Genomic DNA, 20155 nt, shown 5'->3' with positions numbered 1-20155 from the left:
CTCCTTCCAAGTGGGGCAAGATGCCTGTGCCGGTGACCTCTATCCATCCAGAGGCACCGGACAATCTGCTGGGAGCACTTCGCAGCGCTTCCATCGACGAGGAGCACCGCACTATTATGAGTGCGGTGGTCCAGAAGGTTCAGTCCGCCAAGAGCGCAGTGACTGAAGCCTGTGCGAGCCTTCTAACAGTCTTTGAGGTAAGTTTTTGAAATATAGGAGAAATATTACCGCATAGACAGTAACCCCTGATGCTCTGTTCGGTGTTCATAAGGAAAAGCCGAACAGAGGACCAAACAATATCGCAGGAGTCTAGTATAAGTATGTCAATATGCGTATGTAGGCTTCGCTGCCGGCATCTACCGCACTGACTGCAGAGGTCGCCGCACTGAAGCAGGACCTTAAAGGGTCCAAGGACGAGCTCGGTCTTGCCAAGAGGCAGCTCGAGGAGAACAAAGGTAAGTAGTACCTAGTATATGGATATGTATAAAAAGAATGTGATTGCAAAATGACAGGATCATCGTAAATTTGCCAGGGGCCACGACCGAGGTGGCGACCCTGAAGAAAGCGCTATCCGAGGCTGAAAACAAATCAGCCAAGGAGCGCACCGAGCGGGACAGGCATGAGGCACGGGTGGGCAAGGTGCAGCAAGAGATCCACACTCTCGTGACGAAGCACGAGGCGTTGGAGCTTGACTTGAAGACGCGAGAGTCTGAGCTTGCCGCGGCCCTCGAGAGCGCAAAGAGTGCCAAGGCCAAAGCCCAGAAGGCCCTCCAGGAGATTGATGCGATGAAGAAGATAGCGGCGGGTAAGGCATTCTATATGCAAAGCAAGCATGTGAAAGTAAATTACTTGTTACTTACCCGAATCCGGAGCTCTCCAGGAGCATTCGCAGATTTGCCCCGCAGCATGTCGGATGCCGCAATGTTTTACCAGGCCGAGGAGGGAAGCTCAACGGAGAAGTTGTTCTGGGCCCAATATACTGGGACCGAACACCCGGTGCCTATGAGCGACCAGCTAAAGCAACTAGTCGAGCTACACAAGGCGGCCAAACAGGCCATGAAGGGCTTTATAGTCCGGCTGTGGCCTGGCGACGCCCTTCCGAACAGCTACTTCGGCCTGGTGAGGCGGCTTGTGGATGCCTGCCCACGGCTGGAAGTCGTCAAGCGGTCTGTCTGCATCGAAGGTGCACGCCGGGCTTTCGCCCGTGTGAAGGTGCAATGGGCCAAGCTAGACGCCATGAAGCTGATCAAGGAAGGGACGCCGGAGGGCAAGGAGCATCGCCACCCCAAGATGTACTATGAGGGTGTCCTGAAGGGTGCCCGTCTCGTAGCGGACGAGTGTACCAAAGATACAATATTTGAGTAAACTCGCTCGTGTAATCCTGTATTTATGAAAACTTGTTCATATGCGCTATGCAACGCTTGTTTGAATTTAAAATATTACCTTCTATTCGGCTGTTTATCAAATCTGAGATATGGCTAGTCGTCGGCTTCTGCCCCCATGCCACGAGTGCTGGGGTGTTCGGGATAAACCTGAGCACTCTTGTTCCCATTTTTGGGTCCTTCGAGGGAGGTGCTCAGTACAACGAACAAGGCAATCAGACTATAATGCGTTATCACTCTCACTTAGCCATAGAATTCTATAATTTTAAATTTCGGCGAAGCCCCTAGTGTTCGGAAGGCCGAGCTCGGGGCGCGATACAGGCCTTAAGCCGGACGGGGCTGACTCCTCGCTCTAAGCGGCATAAGTTTTTAAGGACTCGAAAACCTCTCGAACAGCGACCAGTCTCTCGCCTTATCATGACAGTCAGTTTTAGCTTTCTCTACTGAGGTGCTTAGCCCAGCAGAACTGGGGCACAATCGCAGTAGTTCTCCCAGTGCTACCTTAGCCGATATAGCGGAACGTAAGGTACCAAAACATGGGAGCCGGGCAAACCCAACTATTGACCCAAGACATGATTCAGAGCTGATGCATATAATGCTATAAGTTTGGGGTGCCGCACTGTTGAAAGTGTTAGGATTTCTCACACCGTATTGTGGGGTATGCTTAAGCCCCTACCGTATTGGCCGTACCAGAGTGTACGGGTCCTGGATGTCGCGAATGAACATATATATATATATATATATATAAAAGAAGAATGCAATAAAAGCCTTAATGCAATGCATTGTTTATTAAAAAAATGTGCGTTAGAGCAGAATGATACAGGTAGTGCGATAAGCAAAAGGTAGGACTATGTCCCCTCCAAGGGCAAGCTGAGGAATAATATTAAAGCAAGTATTTCACTCGTTATCGTAATCCACCTGGGAGTTCCGTGGTGTGATGTAGCTTTCTGCGTCCTTGGTTGCTTCATCATGTGTTCGGCAATCATGCTGCCGGACAGGGTTTCCAGAGATTAATGTCCTGAAAGAGAGAAAAATAACAAAGTGGGAAGCCCCTAGTGCGGTTTAAGCTGCGTCTTGGGGCGTGCCGTAGTCGTGCCCCCTTCCCCGCCTGTGCCCATGTAATTTTTAATGCGTAATTATGTACGCGTGGCACGGGTTTCGCCGTTTGGTTGGGACCGAGGTGGGGGCCGCATTGCTATGCCAGCTCGGAACGTGCCAGGCGGTCCAGTTGTCGATTACTCCGGGCGCGCTTGAAGTTGTCCGGGTCCTTAATCGCCGAACTAGTGGGTTGCTTTAAGAGGCTGGTTTGTGCTTCTACTGCGAGGGCGGCAGTGTGCTCCCCCGTTCGGAGAGAGCGCTCTGTGTTTCCATTAACTGTAATGACCCCCCGAGGTCCTGGCATCTTGAGCTTGAGGTATGCATAATGCGGTACCGCATTGAATCTCGCAAATGCGGTTCGCCCAAGCAGTGCATGATAGCCACTGCGGAACGGGACTATATCGAAGATTAACTCTTCGCTTCGGAAGTTATCCGGGGATCCGAAGACCACTTCCAGTGTGACTGAGCCTGTGGAATGGGCCTCTACACCTGGTATGACGCCTTTAAAGGTCGTTTTTGTGGGTTTGATCCTTGAGGGATCTATACCCATTTTGCGGGTAAAGCAGGTTCAGGCTGCTGCCGCCATCCATAAGGACTCGAGTGAGGTGAAATCCGTCAATAATTGGGTATAAGACCAGTGCGGCGAATCTGCCATGATAGATACTAGTGGGGTGGTCCCTACGATCGAAGGTGATCGGACAGGAGGACCATGGGTTGAACTTTGGGGCGAATGGCTCCAACGCATATACGTCCCTGAGCGCACGCTTCCGCTCCCTCTTGGCGATGTGGGTTGCGTATATCATGTTCACCGTCCACACTTGTGGGGGGAACCTCTTCTGTCCTCTGGTATTCGGCTGCCGGGGCTCCTCCTCGTCGTCGCTGTGTGGCCCCTTATCTTTGTTTTCGGCAATTAACTTGCCGGCCTGCTTGAATACCCAACAATCCCTATTGGTGTGGTTGGCTTGCTTGTCAGGGGTGCCGTGTATTTGACACGAGCGATCGAGTATGCGGTCCAAATTGGACGGGCCCGGAGTGCTTCTTTTGAATGGCTTTTTCCGCTGACCGGGTTTAGAGCCTTTGAATCCGGCATTGACTGCCGTATCCTCGGTATTGTTGCTGTTAATGCGGCGCTTGTGTTTGTTGCGACGTGACCTGCCATTGCCATCCTTGGTACCCGAAGTACCATGGTTCTTTGATATGTTATTACTGCGATCCAGCCAGCTGTCTTCTCCCACACAAAAGTGGGTCATGAGTGTCGTGAGGGCTGCCATAGATTTCGGCTTTTCCTGACCAAGGTGCCGGGCTAGCCACTCGTCGCAGATGTTGTGTTTAAAAGCTGCTAGGTCCTCTGCATTCGGATAGTCGATGATTTGATTTTTCTTTGTTAGGAACCGTGTCCAGAATTGCCTGGCCGATTCCTATGGCTGCTGAATTATATGGCTCAGGTCATCGGCGTCTGGTGGTCGCACATAAGTGCCTTGAAAGTTGTCGAGGAATGCGGCTTCCAGATCTTCCCAACAGCCAATGGACTCTGCTGGCAAGCTGTTGAGCCAATGCCGAGCTAGTCTGTCGGTGTCAAAACCGGCGGATCTCGGGTAGGGGGTCCCGAACTGTGCGTCTAGGCCGGATGGTAACAGGAGGCAGGGGACACGAAGTTTTACCCAGGTTCGGGCCCTCTCGATGGAGGTAAAACCCTACGTCCTGCTTGATTAATATTGATGATATGGGTATTACAAGAATTGATCTACCACGATATCAGAGAGGCTAAACCTTAGAAGCAAGCCTATGGTATGATTGTTGATGTGTATGTTGTCCTATGGACTAGAACCCACCGGGTTATATAGACACCGGAGAGGGTTAGGGTTACATAGAGTCGGTTACAATTGTAGGAGATCTGAACATCCATATCACCAAGCTTGCCTTCCATGCCAAGGAAAGTCCCTTCCGGACACGGGATGGAGTCTTCAATCTTGTGTCTTCATAGTCCAGGAGTCCGGCTTGAAGGTATTGTTCGGCTATCCGAACACCCCCTAATCCAGGACTCCCTCAGTAGCCCCTGAACCAGGCTTCAATGACGACGAGTCCGGCGCGCAGATTGTCTTCGGCATTGCAAGGCGGGTTCCTCCTCCAGGTACTTCATAGAAGATTTTGAACACAAAGATAGTGTCCAGCTCTGCAAAATAAGTTTCCACATATTGCCATAGAGAGAATAATAATATTAACACAAATCTAATCTGCTGACGTATTCCGTGGTGCGACACGCTATGGCCAAGCCTTTATCCATTTAATTATCCCACCTCAGCGCGTTATGCGAGGCGGTTACCTTGGCACGTCTTGTTGAAGCAGAGACTGTGTCCCCTCATTTCGGGATTCTCATCAATACGGGCGTGGGTAACCCAACCGCGCCTTTGATTACGGCGCTTGGAAATAAGCAAGTTTTACCAGACTGGTGGGGACATGTAGTCGCGTCCACCCATATAAGGGGATAAGGATCCACCTTTTCACCCACGCCTTCTTCCTCCTCTGCCTATCCATTCTTGCGCACTCGAGCTCCAGCGCCCAAGTCCGCACTACCACCTCAACCTTCTCCAGTCATGTCCGGAGCAGGAGGCAAGTGGATGGTCTCCTCCGTCATGGAGGGACACATAAAAAAGCTGAGGAAGGCCGGATATCTGGCTAGCGACATCGCGCACCCGCTCCCCGAAAAGGGGCAGCTCATCCCCACTCCTAGGCCCCATGAGAGGGTGGTATTTCTCCCCCATTTCCTCCGCGGACTGGGCTTCCCTCTGCATCCATTTGTCCGGGGGCTCATGTTCTACTACGGCCTGGATTTCCACGATCTGGCCCCAAACTTCGTCCTCAACATCTCGGCGTTTATCGTCGTGTGCGAGGCTTTCCTCCGCATCCGCCCCCATTTCGGCTTATGGCTAAAGACCTTCAACGTCAAGCCAAAGGTGGTGCGCGGCAGCCAGGCGGAGTGCGGCGGCGCCATGGTTGGCAAGATGGCCAACGTCCTATGGCTCGAGGGCTCCTTTGTGGAGACCCTGAAGGGGTGGCAATCAGGGTGGTTTTACATCACCGAGCCACGCGACGCCGAATGGGTCGCACCCCCTGAGTTCCGATCCCCCCTCCACGCGGCTCACCTCCTGGAAGGAGACAGGCCTATCCTGGGGTAAAAAAGGAGAGCTGACCGGACTCCAAACATGCATCCAAACCCTGGTGGACAAGAAGCTCAAGCTTGTCAACGTAGTCCAGGTTATGCTCGTCCGCCTGATCCTCCCGTGTCAATGGCGGGCCTTCAACCTTTGGGAGTTCGACCTGGCGCAGCATCAAACTCTTAACAGGCTCTTCGACACGACATACGAAGATGCCTGGAGGATGCTTTTCAAGGGCGCCGAGGGTCCCGCATCTGCTGCCGAGGATCGCGGATTCAGTACAAAGCATCATGCTCATGCGGTAAGCTGTTTTTGTCCTTTTACAGGGTATCAGTTTTTCATAGTTTGACTCTATGCGGGATCTGTGTTCCCTAATATTTGATAGGATTGGGAGGTGACGTCCGGACAAATCAACTGTCCGGCTCCTACGCCCGAAGGCCCAGCGGACGCCCATTTGGCAAAGCTGCTGGTTCCGGCACCCTACGTGGTGCCGGAGAAGAAGGCCAAGAAGGCCGCGGGGACTCGAAGGAGTGCCCGGCGCCAGGAGGTGTCGGATTCTTCATCCGACGCACTACTAGGAAAAGGCCTACTAATGGCGCACCAGTTTTGCGTACTAATGGCGCACTACTGGTGCGCCATTAGTATCACGCCACTAGTATTTTTTTACTAATGGCGCACCACTGGTGCGCTATTAGTATACCAGATACTAATGGCGCACCAGTAGTGCGCCTTTAGTATGCCTAGAGGTGCGCCATTACTATCTGACTTAGTAATGGCGCACCACATAGAAGTGCGCCATTACTATCTGACTTAGTAATGACGCACCACATAGAAGTGCGCCATTAGTAATAAAATTTTTTCAATTTTTTTTCTTAATCTCGAGTCACTATGCTTAATTTTGGTCAAATCGTACTCTGTGGTCAAAACTTCCCAGCAGGTCACCCATCCTCACACTACTCTAGCCCAAGCACGCTTAACTTCGTAGTTCTATCCAACCCCAGCACCACCTCACTTCACATGCACTTGTTGATATATCTATCATATCAATCCTATTAAACCTTGCTGATGTCTAGGACTTTGTTCATGTTCATGAGTATGATGAAATTTTGAAAAAATATTTCAAACATCCCGGTCATATTACGTATCATATTTTGAAAAATAATTCAAAATTATTTTTTGGAAACCAATTTTTTTCTGTTACTAGTGGCGCACCTAGCATACGGTGCGCCACTAGTAAGTTTGAAATTTTTTGAATTTTTTTGCCTCCGGATCTTAAAAGCCCCGTAACTTTTTTTCTGTTAGGTTTTTGGGGATTTTGAAAATGTTTAACAGGATTCTCCCCGTTAAATTTGGATGTAACTTCTCGAGTAGATGATTTTTCATATAAAAAACTTTTTAATCCGGGTTCGTATGCAAAAGTTATGCCCATTTTACAAATAAAGTCAAAATTCATATTTGTAAATTTTCCCAACAACTAGACCACATATCACATAGGAAACTTATTTTCTTTTATTTTTTTGACATTTCCATCATTTTATTTTATTTTTTAAAACTGAAAAGGCGGTCCACCGGGGGGGGGGTGCATTCGGTATGTTTTGGGCCAAGTTAGTAATGGCGCACCGTGGGGGTGGTGCGCCATTACTAGTTAAACTAGTACTGGCGCACCACACCCACGGTGCGCCATTAGTAGTTTTGAAAAAAACAATAAAACAAATTCTGATTTTTTTTTAAAAAAAACTTAGTAATGGCGCACCAGTTGACAGTGCGCCATTACTAGTTTTAACTAGTAATGGCGCACTATCCACTGGTGCGCCACTACTAGTTTTGAAAAAATAAACAAAAAATTTTGGAAAATTTTTTTGAAAAAATTTACTAGTGGCGCTGTCGGGGGACTAATCCACGAGCACCTATGGGACCGGCGGACCGAGTCCCTTTCGGTTCGGCGGGGGCAAGGGTCGCACGAAGAGCGGATCGAGGCGAAGCACACGAGCAGTTTACCCAGGTTCGGGCCGCACGGATGCGTAAAACCCTACTCCTGCTTTGTGGTTTGTATTGAGTTCTTGCTCGGGAGCGCGGAGTGCTACAGTACACCCCAGCAGCTAACAAGACCGAGCGTGAGTGTTCTCCTCTTTTTCGCCTACGTTGCACATGGGCCTCCTTTTATATGCTCAAGGGGTCACCGACAGGTGGCAACGTAGACATGGGTAAAAATGGAAAGGTGTTGCGGTTGGTACAGCTACCTGCTACAGTGTATCATACCTAAACCTGACGGCAGGGGACCAGGGCATTAAATGCCCGTCTGCGTCACCTAAATAGTGCAAAAGGGACCATCAGGGACGCCACCGCTCGCCACGATGGCAATCTTGTCAGTGCCGCTTGCCACCGCGCACCACTGGCTGCACAGCCTCCCGCCACGTACGCCTGGAAGGGTCCCAGAGCGACACGTTGGTGGATGTGCTAGAGCGTGGGCACAGAGTGGTGGCTTGCCGCGGCAAGCGCCTTGCCGCGGTCGTTGTCTTGTCGTGTCCGGGAGCTTGTCGCTCACCGGGCCTTGCCGGGACGCGTGGCGCATCGCGGCAAGTTCCTTGAGATGCCTTGGTTGGCCTTCCCGGCAAGCTCCTCTTGCCGGGGTCTTGTCTCCTTGGCTTGGATACTTTGTCCTTGAATGGCTCCAAAGAACCACGGAGGACCTTGGCGGTCACCCGGCAAGCCTTGCCGCGGAATGCTGCGACTGCCCGTGCACAAGTTCGGGATACTAGGGTACCCCTACTCTAGTACAATGACAGGAGCCCCCGGGCCTGGGCCATACACGGTGCCGAGTGCTGTTGGGCCAGGCCCAAAACAGGGCACGGGCACGCGCGGCCTGGGTTACGCCGTATCTCTCCCCGTATCCACCGCGCCCTCCTCGAACGGCACGCGTTGAATGCGGCGTCGTGGGAGAGATCGTGGGTGGTTTCTTTATTCGGAAAGGCGGAACGTCCGCCCCCTCCCTGCTTATAAGCATGGGAAACAGGGGTAGTTCGCCCATTCGCCGGAAACCTCCAATCTCGGAAACCTCCGCCGCTGTCTCGTCTTCTCACTTTTCCAGCCATCAGATCCATCTGCTGCGGAGCCGATGGAGACCGAGGTTGCTGCCGACGACGCCGCTGCCACTGAAGAAGCAGCCGGCGCTGATGATCCCGCCGGCGACGAGGCCGCCAAAGCTACCGCCGCAGCAGCTGGCGAGGGGTCTGGCGATCGCACTGACGGCCCTGAGGCCGCAGGAGCGCCAGGCGCTACATCGACCGCCGACCCATCCGCCGCTGCCGCAGCGCCAGGCTCCGAAGAGCCCCAGCCAGGCGTCTACTTGAAGGCCGGCGATGGCGTCTTCATCAACCTCCCCTGGGCGTCAAGCTCCAGGGCGCTGGTCGAGGGAGAGAGCTTTGATGGAGAGGTGCTCGCCTCCGCTGGGCTGACGCTAGTTGATGCACCGAGCAGCAGCAGCGGCGAGCCTGAGGAGGAGCGGCTGCTGCGGAAGCTGTTGTCGCTCTACCGCGCGCGGCAAGCCACGCTGGAATCCCACGAGGCGCTTGTCACGAAGGCGGGAGCGGACATCGAGAAGCGTGCGGAGGAGCTCCGGGGTCTCAACCAGGAAGCTCTCCGGTCCCTGGCAGAGGAGCGGGAGCAACTCACCGAAGAGCAGAAGGCCTTCTTCCTCGAGAAGGCCGAAGTTGAAGAGCAACAACGGCTTGCCGCTGAGAAGCTGTCTGCGCAGGAGGGCGAGCTCGTGCAGCGGAAATTTAACCTCGACAGCCACGAGGAGGAGCTTGTTGCATGTGAGCAAAAATTCGGCGGAGCCCTTAAGCAAGCAGAGGATGCTGCCGCAGTTGCCGAGGCCGCCAAGAAGGAGCTGGAGACGAAGGTGGCGTAGCTGGAGGCCGATCTCAAGGCGAGTGGTGTAGAGCTTGCCGCGCTCAAGCATGAGCGGGAGAAGGACGCCCACGGCAACTCAGAGCTGCAGGTTCGTCTCGCCAGAAGGGCAAAGAGCTTAGCGCCGCCAAGGAGTCCAACACAGATCTTGAGTTGAAGCTGACCACTTTGACCAAGACGCTGGACGGCGCCAGGGAGCAGGAGGTGTCCTTGAAGGAGGAGATCAAGGCCGACAAGGCGCTGCTGGCGAGTGCTGCCGCCGCCCAGAATGCTTTTAGGGAGAATGTGGAGCACTGGACGGAGGGTCTCGTGAAAGCTGCCGCAGATATCGACAGGGAGCTGGCGCAGCTGGGGGTGGAGGATCTCGGGTATCCCTCCGATGAGAACCTCCAACCCAGCGCCAAGCTCACCTTCTTCTTCAAAGGCGTGGCGACGGCCCTCCAGCGGCTCTGGGAGAAGATCCGAAAGCAGCTGGCCGACGAGTTGCGCAAGATCTGCGGGGGAGCTCTTCAAAAGGTGTTGGTGAAGGTGGCCTTCCGAAACCCGGGCCTCAACCTCACCAACGTCCTCAAGACCCTGCCGCTGGATGCTGATCTGGAGGCGCTCAAGACCCTTGTCGCACCCATTGTGGACAAGGTGAGCGGGATCAAGAGGATTGAGGGCGATCGCGTAGACTAGGCCGCCCGTTTTCTTCTTTTCTTGTCGCTGCTGGTCATGTTATGAGAACAATCTGTTAGAGCCGCAACAAGCTACCTTGTAATATAACTCTATTCCAGGTAATGATTGCAATGTTATTCCCTTTACTTGATTCCTCCCTTTGTATGTATTTGCCCTACCCTTTTAGGGAACTTGCCGGTGCAGGCACCTTAGCCGCGAGCGCTGAGTGCGGAACGTCAGCAGCCTTCTGGCGGTGCTGCTACCGACAAGAAACCTTGTCGCAACTAGTAGCAGCTCACTTAAGTTGTTGAGCGGAATCGAAACAAAGTAAGGGCGCAACTAGCTATGAGTTGGTTCCTCCGCGCACAGGTTTTCCATACAAAGTGCGGTCGTTCAAGGGAGATAACTTAAAAATTTAAAAATCTGATTGCTCAAACTTTGGCAACTTAGCTTTTCTGTTGTTTGCTTCCCGGTAAGGCGAAACTTTCTTGAACGACGCCTGGTCCATACCATTATCTTCTCCTTTCCCCCCCGGCAAACTTGTGGGCGAGGGAACCTTCCTTTCCTTGAGAAAAAAGAAAGAGGAGAAAATAAAGATATGGAGCCTTACGGCTCGTTATTGCTTACCGGGGAGTAGGTGCTGCACAAAGTGTCAGATCACTTATGCAAAGAATAGAAAGCATGAAATTGACAAGATGTGCGGAGCATATGAGCATTACTTATGCACGAGGTCTGCGATCGGCTTTGTACAAAGGATTACATGCAACAGCGGCAAGACTTGTACAAAAGGTGGTTGCCGGAACAGGTTCCGGCAACCGCGCCTTACGGGTAAAACTTACGAAGATGCTCAATGTTCCAGGAATTGCTCACCGGAATGCTATCTTCGGTCTCAAGGCGGACAGCGCCAGGCCTAGTGACTCGTTTCACCCGGTAAGGGCCTTCCCACTTCAGCGTGAACTTGTTGGAATTCTTGGCGGACTGAACACGCCGAAGAACAAGGTCGCCTTCCTCGAGACTTCTGGCATTAACTTTGTGGCTATGGTAGCGGCACAAAGCTTGCTGGTAGCGAGCAGCTCGTACAGCAGCCTGAAGACGGTCTTCCTCAAGGAGTAGCGCGTCATCTTGTCGCAGCTGCTCTTGCTCAAGCTCATCATAAGCGAGCACTCGAGGTGACCCGTATACGAGTTCCGTGGGGAGAACTGCCTCTGCTCCATAGACTAGAGCGAAAGGTGTCTGGCCAGTGGCTCGATTTGGCGTCGTCCTGATCGACCAAAGAACCACCGGCAGCTCCTCGATCTAGTTTCTTCCACACTTGTGCAGCCTGTCGAAAGTCCTGGTCTTGAGCCCACGCAGCACTTTAGCATTTGCCCTCTCCGCTTGACCGTTGCTTCTCGGGTGAGCAACAGAAGCGAAGCAGACCTTGGCGCCAAGATCTTGGACGTACTGCATGAAGGTGCGGCTCGTGAATTGCGTACCGTTGTCGGTGATTATCCTATTAGGGATCCCGAATCGGCAAACTATCGACCTAAAGAACTTGACTGCTGACTGTGCTGTCACCTTCCTCACTGCTTCCACTTCTGGCCACTTTGTGAACTTGTTGATTGCAACGTACAAGTACTCAAAGCCCCCGACTTCTCGGGGAAAGGGGCCGAGGATGTCGAGCCCCCAGACCGAAAATGGCCAGGATAAAGGGATCGTCTGGAGAGCTTGAGCTGGTTGGTGTATCTGCTTGGAATGGAACTGGCACGCTTCACACTTGGTTACTTGTGCAGTTGCATCCTGGAGGGCTGTCGGCCAAAAGAAACCTTGCCGGAATGCTTTGCCGGCAAGTGCTCTTGCGCCAATGTGGTGACCACATATGCCTCCATGTATCTCTGCCAACAGCTTTTTTCCGTCTTCCCGGTGAATACACTTCAATTTCACACCGTTGAGTCTTCTTCTGTACAGTGTGTTGTCGACAAACTAGTACATACTTGACTGCCGGGCTACTCTTTCCGCTTATTCTTGCTCTTCGGGAAGTTCTCCTGTCTGAAGGAAACGGACAATCTGCTGTGTCCATGCTGGAGCCTGTGGCTTGGCAACAAGGACTAAAGGCAAATCTGCTGCTGCGGGAACATCCGCTTCTACGACGAGAACCTGCGGCTCTGCCGGAGCTTGACGTTCCCCTGCAAGCTTGCCGGAGCAAAACTTGTCGGGAGCTTCTGCTTCAATGGAACAAACCCTAGGGCTCGCCGGAGCGGACTGCTCCTCAGCGCTCTTGGCGTTGATCTTGGGGACCTTCTTGGCGGCGGCTTTGGGAAGCTCTGCCGGAAAATAGTCACCAGAAATCAACTTCCTCTTCTTGCTCTGTCCAGTTGATGGCGTTACAGACGGTTGAGTCAGCTTGAGCACAAAGATCCCTGGTTCCACAGGTAAATTAAGTGCGGCGCACTTTGATAGGCCATCGGCAATGGCGTTCTGAGCTCTTGGAACATGCTCCATCTGTAGGCCGTCAAAGTGCTCTTCTAGCTTTCTCACTTCGTCAACGTAGGCTTCCATCTACGGACTCTGATAGCTCTTGTTCACTTGGTGGACGACAAGCTGCGAGTCACCCCTGAAAATGAGCTTCTTGATCCCAAGGTCTGCCGCGATCCTGAGACCGGCAAGCAAGCCTTCATACTCTGCAGTATTGTTTGTTGCTTGCTCCTTGGGAAAGTGCATCTGGACTACGTACTTGAGTTGCTCTTAAGTGGGTGCGACAAGCAGCACGCCAGCGCCGGCGCCTTGCAGCGAAAAGGCACCATCAAAGTACATCAGCCACTCTTTGCTTGCTTCCTCGACGGGGATGCTCGTTTCTGGAATTTCTTCATCTGGTGTTGGCGTCCATTCTGCTATGAATTCTGCCAATGCTCTGCTTTGGATAGTTGAAGTACTCTCAAACTTGAGGCCAAAGCTTGACAGTTCCAGTGCCCACTCAACAATCCTGCCCGTCGCTTCTGGATTCTGTAGTATCCTCTTCAGCGGAAAACGAGTGACAACTGTGATCTCATGTGCTTGGAAGTAATGGCGCAGCTTTCTCGAGGCCATGAGAAGGCTGAAAAGCAATTTCTGCACGCCAGAGTACCTTGACCTAGCCCCCTGCAGAAGGGAACTGACAAAGTAAACTGGGCGCTGTACCATTCTCTTCTGTATCTCCTCGCGCGTCTGTGCAGATCCATCCTTGTCGAGACCATAGCTTGTCGGGGAAGCCCCCTGCTTGTCGCTGGATGCGCCTGCCGTGGTTGCCGGCTCGTCATCTGCCTCCCTCTCTGCTACTAACGCAGCACTAACCACTTGATTGGTTGTCGCTATATACAGCAGCAATTTCTCTTGTGGCTTAGGTGTGACAAGTGTTGGAGTGGAGGACAGGTATCTCTTCATGTGTTGCAGCACAGCCTCCGCTTCCGGAGTCCATTTCATTGGACCTGCCTTTTTCAATATTTTGAAAAACAGCAGGGCGCGCTCAGCAGACCTAGAGATAAACCTGCTGAGAGCAGCCACGCAACCGGCAAGTCTTTGTACATCCTTGACGCGCTTTGGTGCTTCAATCTGCTCAATGGCCTTGATCTTGTCGGTATTGGCTTCGATTCCTCGCTGAGACACGAAGAACCCGAGAAGCTTGCCGGAGGGGACCACAACCACACACTTCTCGGGGTTGAGCGTGAGGCTGATCTTGCGCAGATTTGCAAAGGTCTCGTCTAAATCTTGAATCAGAGTTGCCTTGTCCTTGCTCTTGACCACTATGTCATCCATGTAGGCTTCCACATTTCTGTGTATTTGTGGCTCAAGAGCGACATGGACTACCCTTGCAAATGTTGAACCAGCATTTTTTAAACCGAAAGGCATCCGTATGAAACAGTACGTGCCACATGGAGTGATGAATGCGGTCTTCTCCTCATCCTCTTCTGCCATGAAGATCTGATGGTATCCTGAGTATGCATCAAGAAATGAAAGCAAGTCACATCCGGCCGTGGAGTCAACAATCTGGTCAATGCGCGGCAAAGGAAATGGGTCTTTGGGACAAGCTTTGTTAACATCGGTAAAGTCGATACAAAGTCTCCATTTCCCGTTCGCGTTGCGCACGACTACAGGATTGGCCAACCACATAGGATGGAGCACTCCTCTGACAAGGCCTGCTGCTTCCAACTTCTTGATCTCTTCTGCGATGAATTCTTGGCGCTCCACTGCTTGCTTCCTGACCTTCTGCTTGACGGGCCGCGCATGAGGACAAATGGCAAGATGGTGCTCAATTACTTTCCTGGGTACACCGGGGATGTCAGACGGTTGCCACGGAAACACGTCGACATTCGCCCGCAGGAAAGCAATGAGCGCGCTTTCCTATTTAGGGTCGAGAGTGGCACTGATGGTGAAGGTACCACCAGTGCCGTCCTCCTTGGCGGACACCTTCTTGGTCTCTGGCGGAGCTGCCATTGTCTTCTTACATTTGCCGGTGGAGCTCTATGGTGTGTCCTCGACGGCAGCGCAGCACTCTGAAGAGGTGCGCTTGCCGGAGTGGGCATCAGAACTGTTGCCGGACTTGGTCTTCTTCTTCCCCCCGGGAGCTTCAACGGTAGGTGACTTGCGATCTGTTGCGGCTGCCGCTTCCCGGTAGATCTTGTCGGCGCAGATAAGAGCATCCTTCTTGTCGCCAGGGACAGAGATGACGCTTATCGGGCCTGGCATCTTCAGCATTTTGTATGCGTAGTGAGAGGCTGCCATGAACTTGGCGAGTGCTGGACGGCCGAGTATCCCATTGTAAGGCAATGGAAAATCGGCAACGTCAAAAGTGACCCTCTCAGTGCTGAAGTTCACCTCGCTGCCAAATGTTACTGGCAACGTGACCTTCCCCTTCGGCTTGCTCCTTCCCGGGTTGATTCCTTGCAATGTGCCGGTCTCTTCAAGCTCGCTGTCAGGGATCTGGAGTTTCTGGAGTACAGTGGAGGAGATCAGGTTCAAGCCGGCCCCGCCGTCAACTAGCATCTTAGTGACCTTGAGGTTGCGGATAGTTGGTGAAACCAACATCGGCAAGCACTCGACCGCAGTTGTGCGATCAGGGTGGTCCTCAATATCAAAGATGATAGGCGTGCTGGACCATTTTAGAAGCTTGCGTGACTAGACAGGTGGTTCCGCCGCATTGATTTTCCGCGCCCACTGCTTGAGTTGGCGGTGCGAAGTATGCAGAGAAGCACCGCCGTCAACGCACAAGACCTCTGTGGCTTTCTGGAACTCCTGCTCACTGGTCTTGACACCATCCATGTCTTCATTGTCGTCGTCATCTTCAGCCTTGTCGCGGCCACGGGGAGGTCTGTCTCCTTGCCGCTGCTTGGCCTTGCCGCGGCGTCCTCCCCGGCAGGCGCGCTTCTTGCCGGATTCTCCAGCGCCTCCTTGGGCCCTCTCCTTGTCGCATCGCTCGTATTCAGCCTTTTGCTGCTGGACAAGCTGCTCGACCTTCTTGCAGCTCTGGAGGTCATGGCCCTTGGTGCGGTGGATCTTGCAGTACTGCTTGTCGGTGCCGTCCTGCTTGTCGGCGACCGCCATAGTCTGGCAGTTGGTGCATGCGGCAATCTCCTTGCCGGAGCTACCAGCTTTGGCTTTCTTGGTGCCACCTTCCTTGCCGGACTGCTCAATGACTAGCACATCTTTGCCTTTCTTCTTCCTGTTGTTCCGCTGCCGGTTTTTCTTTGCCGGGGCAGCATCCTCGCTGTTAGATCCTCCTGCTCTTGTATTCTCTCTGGGGAGTTTCCTCCCTTCCTCAGCACGTGCACACTTGTCGGCCACGGCATATAGCTCACTGACGTCTCTGATCTTGCACATCGCCATCTCCTCCCGCATCCTGCGGTTACGCACGTTCTGATGGAACGCGCTGATGATCGCGGCAGGGTGGACATCTGGGATGTTGTGCTGTACACGGCTGAATCTCTGAATGTACTTGCGCAGGGGCTCTCCTTCCTTCTGGGCGAGCAGATGAAGGTCACTCTCTTGGCCATGGGGTTTGTGGCCGCCTGTAAAGGCGCCGACAAACTGATGGCATAGGTCTGCCCAGGAGGATATGGAGTTGTCCGGCAAGTGCATGAGCCAGGACCTAATGTTGGGCTTGAGCACCAGCGGGAAGTAGTTGGCAAGGATCTTGTCGTCCCGCCCCCCGGCAGCCTGCACCGCGATGGTGTAGATGCTGAGGAACTCCGACGGATGTCGCGACTCCGACGGATGTCGCGACCAGCCCGGCAGTCACATCCTTGCCAACTACTTCCCGCTGGTGCTCAAGCCCAACATCAGGTCCTGGCTCATGCACTTGCCGGACAACTCCATATCCTCCTGGGCAGACCTATGCCATCAGTTTGTCGGCGCCTTTACAGGCGGCCACAAACCCCATGGCCAAGAGAGTGATCTTCATCTGCTCGCCCAGAAGGAAGGAGAGCCCCTGCGCAAGTACATTCAGAGATTCAGCCGTGTACAGCACAACATCCCAGATGTCCACCCTGCCGCGGTCATCAGCGCGTTCCATCAGAACGTGCGTAACCGCAGGATGCGGGAGGAGATGGCGATGTGCAAGATCAGAGACGTCAGTGAGCTATATGCCGTGGCCGACAAGTGTGCACGTGCTGAGGAAGGGAGGAAACTCCCCAGAGAGAATACAGGAGCAGGAGGATCTAACAGCGAGGATGCTGCCCCGGCAAAGAAAAACCGGCAGCGGAACAACAGGAAGAAGAAAAGCAAAGATGTGCTAGTCATTGAGCAGTCCGGCAAGGAAGGTGGCACCAAGAAAGCCAAAGCTGGTAGCTCCAGCAAGGAGATTGCCGCATGCACCAACTGCCAGACTGTGGCGGTCGCCGACAAGCAGGACGGCACCGACAAGCAGTACTGCAAGATCTACCGCACCAAGGGCCATGACCTCCAGAGCTGCAAGAAGGTCGAGCAGCTTGTCCAGCAGCAAAAGGCTGAATACGAGCGACGCGACAAGGAGAGGGCCCAAGGAGGCGCTGGAGAATCCGGCAAGAAGCGCGCCTGCCGGGGAGGACGCCGCGGCAAGGCCAAGCAGCGGCAAGGAGACAGACCTCCCCGCGGCCGCGACAAGGATGGAGATGACGACGACAATGAAGACATGGATGGTGTCAAGACCAGTGAGCAGGAGTTCCAGAAAGCCACAGAGGTCTTGTGCGTTGACGGCGGTGCTTCTCTGCATACTTCGCACCGCCAACTCAAGCAGTGGGCGCGGAAAATCAATGCGGCGGAACCACCTGTCGAGTCACGCAAGCTTCTAAAATGGTCCAGCACGCCTATCATCTTTGATATTGAGGACCACCCTGATCGCACAACTGCGGTCGGGTGCTTGCCGATGTTGGTTTCACCAACTATCCGCAACCTCAAGGTCACTAAGATGCTAGTTGACGGTGGGGCCGGCTTGAACCTGATCTCCTCCACTGTACTCCAGAAACTCCAGATCCCTGACAGCGAGCTTGAAGAGACCGGCACATTCCAAGGAATCAACCCGGGAAGGAGCAAGCCGAAGGGGAAGGTCACGTTGCCAGTAACATTTGGCAGCGAGGTGAACTTCAGCACTGAGAGGGTCACTTTTGACGTTGCCGATTTTCCATTGCCTTAAAATGGGATACTCGGCCGTCCAGCACTCGCCAAGTTCATGGCAGCCTCTCACTACGCATACAAAATGCTGAAGATGCCAGGCCCGATAAGCGTCATCTCTGTCCCTGGCGACAAGAAGGATGCTCTTATCTGCGCCGACAAGATCTACCGGGAAGCGGCAGCCGCAACAGATCGCAAGTCACCTACCGTTGAAGCTCCCGGGGGGAAAAAGAAGACCAAGTCCGGCAACAGTTCTGATGCCCACTCCGGCAAGCGCACCTCTTCAGAGTGCTGCGCTGCCGTCGAGCACACACCATCGAGCTCCACCGGCAAGTGTAAGAAGACAATGGCAGCTCCGCCAGAGACCAAGAAGGTGTCCGCCAAGGAGGACGGCACTGGTGGTACCTTCACCATTAGTGCCACTCTCGACCCTAAATAGGAAAGCGCGCTCATTGCTTTCCTGCGGGCGAACGTCGACGTGTTTCCGTGGCAACCGTCTGACATCCCCGGTGTACCCAGGAAAGTAATTGAGCACCATCTTGCCATTTGTCCTCATGCGCGGCCCGTCAAGCAGAAGGTCAGGAAGCAAGCAGTGGAGCGCCAAGAATTCATCGCAGAAGAGATCAAGAAGTTGGAAGCAGCAGGCCTTGTCAGAGGAGTGCTCCATCCTATGTGGTTGGCCAATCCTGTAGTCGTGCGCAACGCGAACGGGAAATGGAGACTTTGTATCGACTTTACCGATGTTAACAAAGCTTGTCCCAAAGACCCATTTCCTTTGCCGCGCATTGACCAGATTGTTGACTCCACGGCCGGATGTGACTTGCTTTCATTTCTTGATGCATACTCAGGATACCATCAGATCTTCATGGCAGAAGAGGATGAGGAGAAGACCGCATTCATCACTCCATGTGGCACGTACTGTTTCATACGGATGCCTTTCGGTTTAAAAAATGCTGGTTAAACATTTGCAAGGGTAGTCCATGTCGCTCTTGAGCCACAAATACACAAAAATGTGGAAGCCTACATGGATGACATAGTGGTCAAGAGCAAGGACAAGGCAACTCTGATTCAAGATTTAGACGAGACCTTTGCAAATCTGCACAAGATCAGCCTCAAGCTCAACCCCGAGAAGTGTGTGTTTGGAGTCCCCTCCGGCAAGCTTCTTGGGTTCTTCATGTCTCAGCGGGGAATCGAAGCCAATCCCGACAAGATCAAGGCCATTGAGCAGATTGAAGCACCAAAGCGCGTCAAGGATGTACAAAGACTTGTCGGTTGCATGGCTGCTCTCAGCAGGTTTATCTCTAGGTCTGCTGAGCGCGCCCTGCCGTTTTTCAAAATATTGAAAAAGGCAGGTCCAATGAAATGGACTCCGGAAGCGGAGGCTGCGCTGCAAGACTTGAAGAGATACCTGTCCTCCACTCCAACACTTGTCGCACCTAAGCCACAAGAGAAGTTGCTGCTGTATATAGCGACAACTAATCAAGTGGTTAGTGCTGCGTTAGTAGCAGAGAGGGAGGCAGATGACGAGCCGGCAACCACGGCAGGCGCATCCAGCGACAAGCAGGGGGCTTCCCCGACAAGCTCTGGTCCCGACAAGGATGGATCTGCACAGACGCGCGAGGAGATACAGAAGAGAATGGTACAGCGCCCAGTTTACTTTGTCAGTTCCCTTCTGCAGGGGGCTAGGTCAAGGTACTCTGGCGTGCAGAAATTGCTTTTCAGCCTTCTCATGGCCTCGAGAAAGCTGCGCCATTACTTCCAAGCACATGAGATCACAGTTGTCACTCGTTTTCCGCTGAAGAGGATACTACAGAATCCAGAAGCGACGGGCAGGATTGTTGAGTGGGCACTGGAACTGTCAAGCTTTGGCCTCAAGTTTGAGAGTACTTCAACTATCCAAAGCAGAGCATTGGCAGAATTCATAGCAGAATGGACGCCAACACCAGATGAAGAAATTCCAGAAACGAGCATCCCCGTCGAGGAAGCAAGCAAAGAGTGGCTGATGTACTTTGATGGTGCCTTTTCGCTGCAAGGCGCCGGCGCTGGCGTGCTGCTTGTCGCACCCACCGAAGAGCACCTCAAGTACATAGTCCAGATGCACTTTCCCAAGGAGCAAGCAACAAACAATACTGCAGAGTATGAAGGCTTGCTTGCCGGTCTCAGGATCGCGGCAGACCTTGGGATCAAGAAGCTCATTGTCAGGGGTGACTCGCAGCTTGTCGTCCGCCAAGTGAACAAGAGTTATCAGAGTCCGTTGATGGAAGCCTACGTCGACGAAGTGAGAAAGCTAGAAGAGAACTTTGACGGCCTACAGATGGAGCATGTTCCAAGAGCTCAGAACGCCATTGCCGATGG

The sequence above is a fragment of the Triticum urartu genome, chromosome 5A (assembly GCF_056163025.1).
Source record: "Triticum urartu cultivar PI428250 chromosome 5A, HENAU_Tu73, whole genome shotgun sequence".
In the NCBI taxonomy this organism is placed as follows: Eukaryota; Viridiplantae; Streptophyta; class Magnoliopsida; order Poales; family Poaceae; genus Triticum; species Triticum urartu.
The sequence above is the reverse complement of the archived record's forward strand: the minus strand, read 5'-3'. Positions refer to the sequence as shown.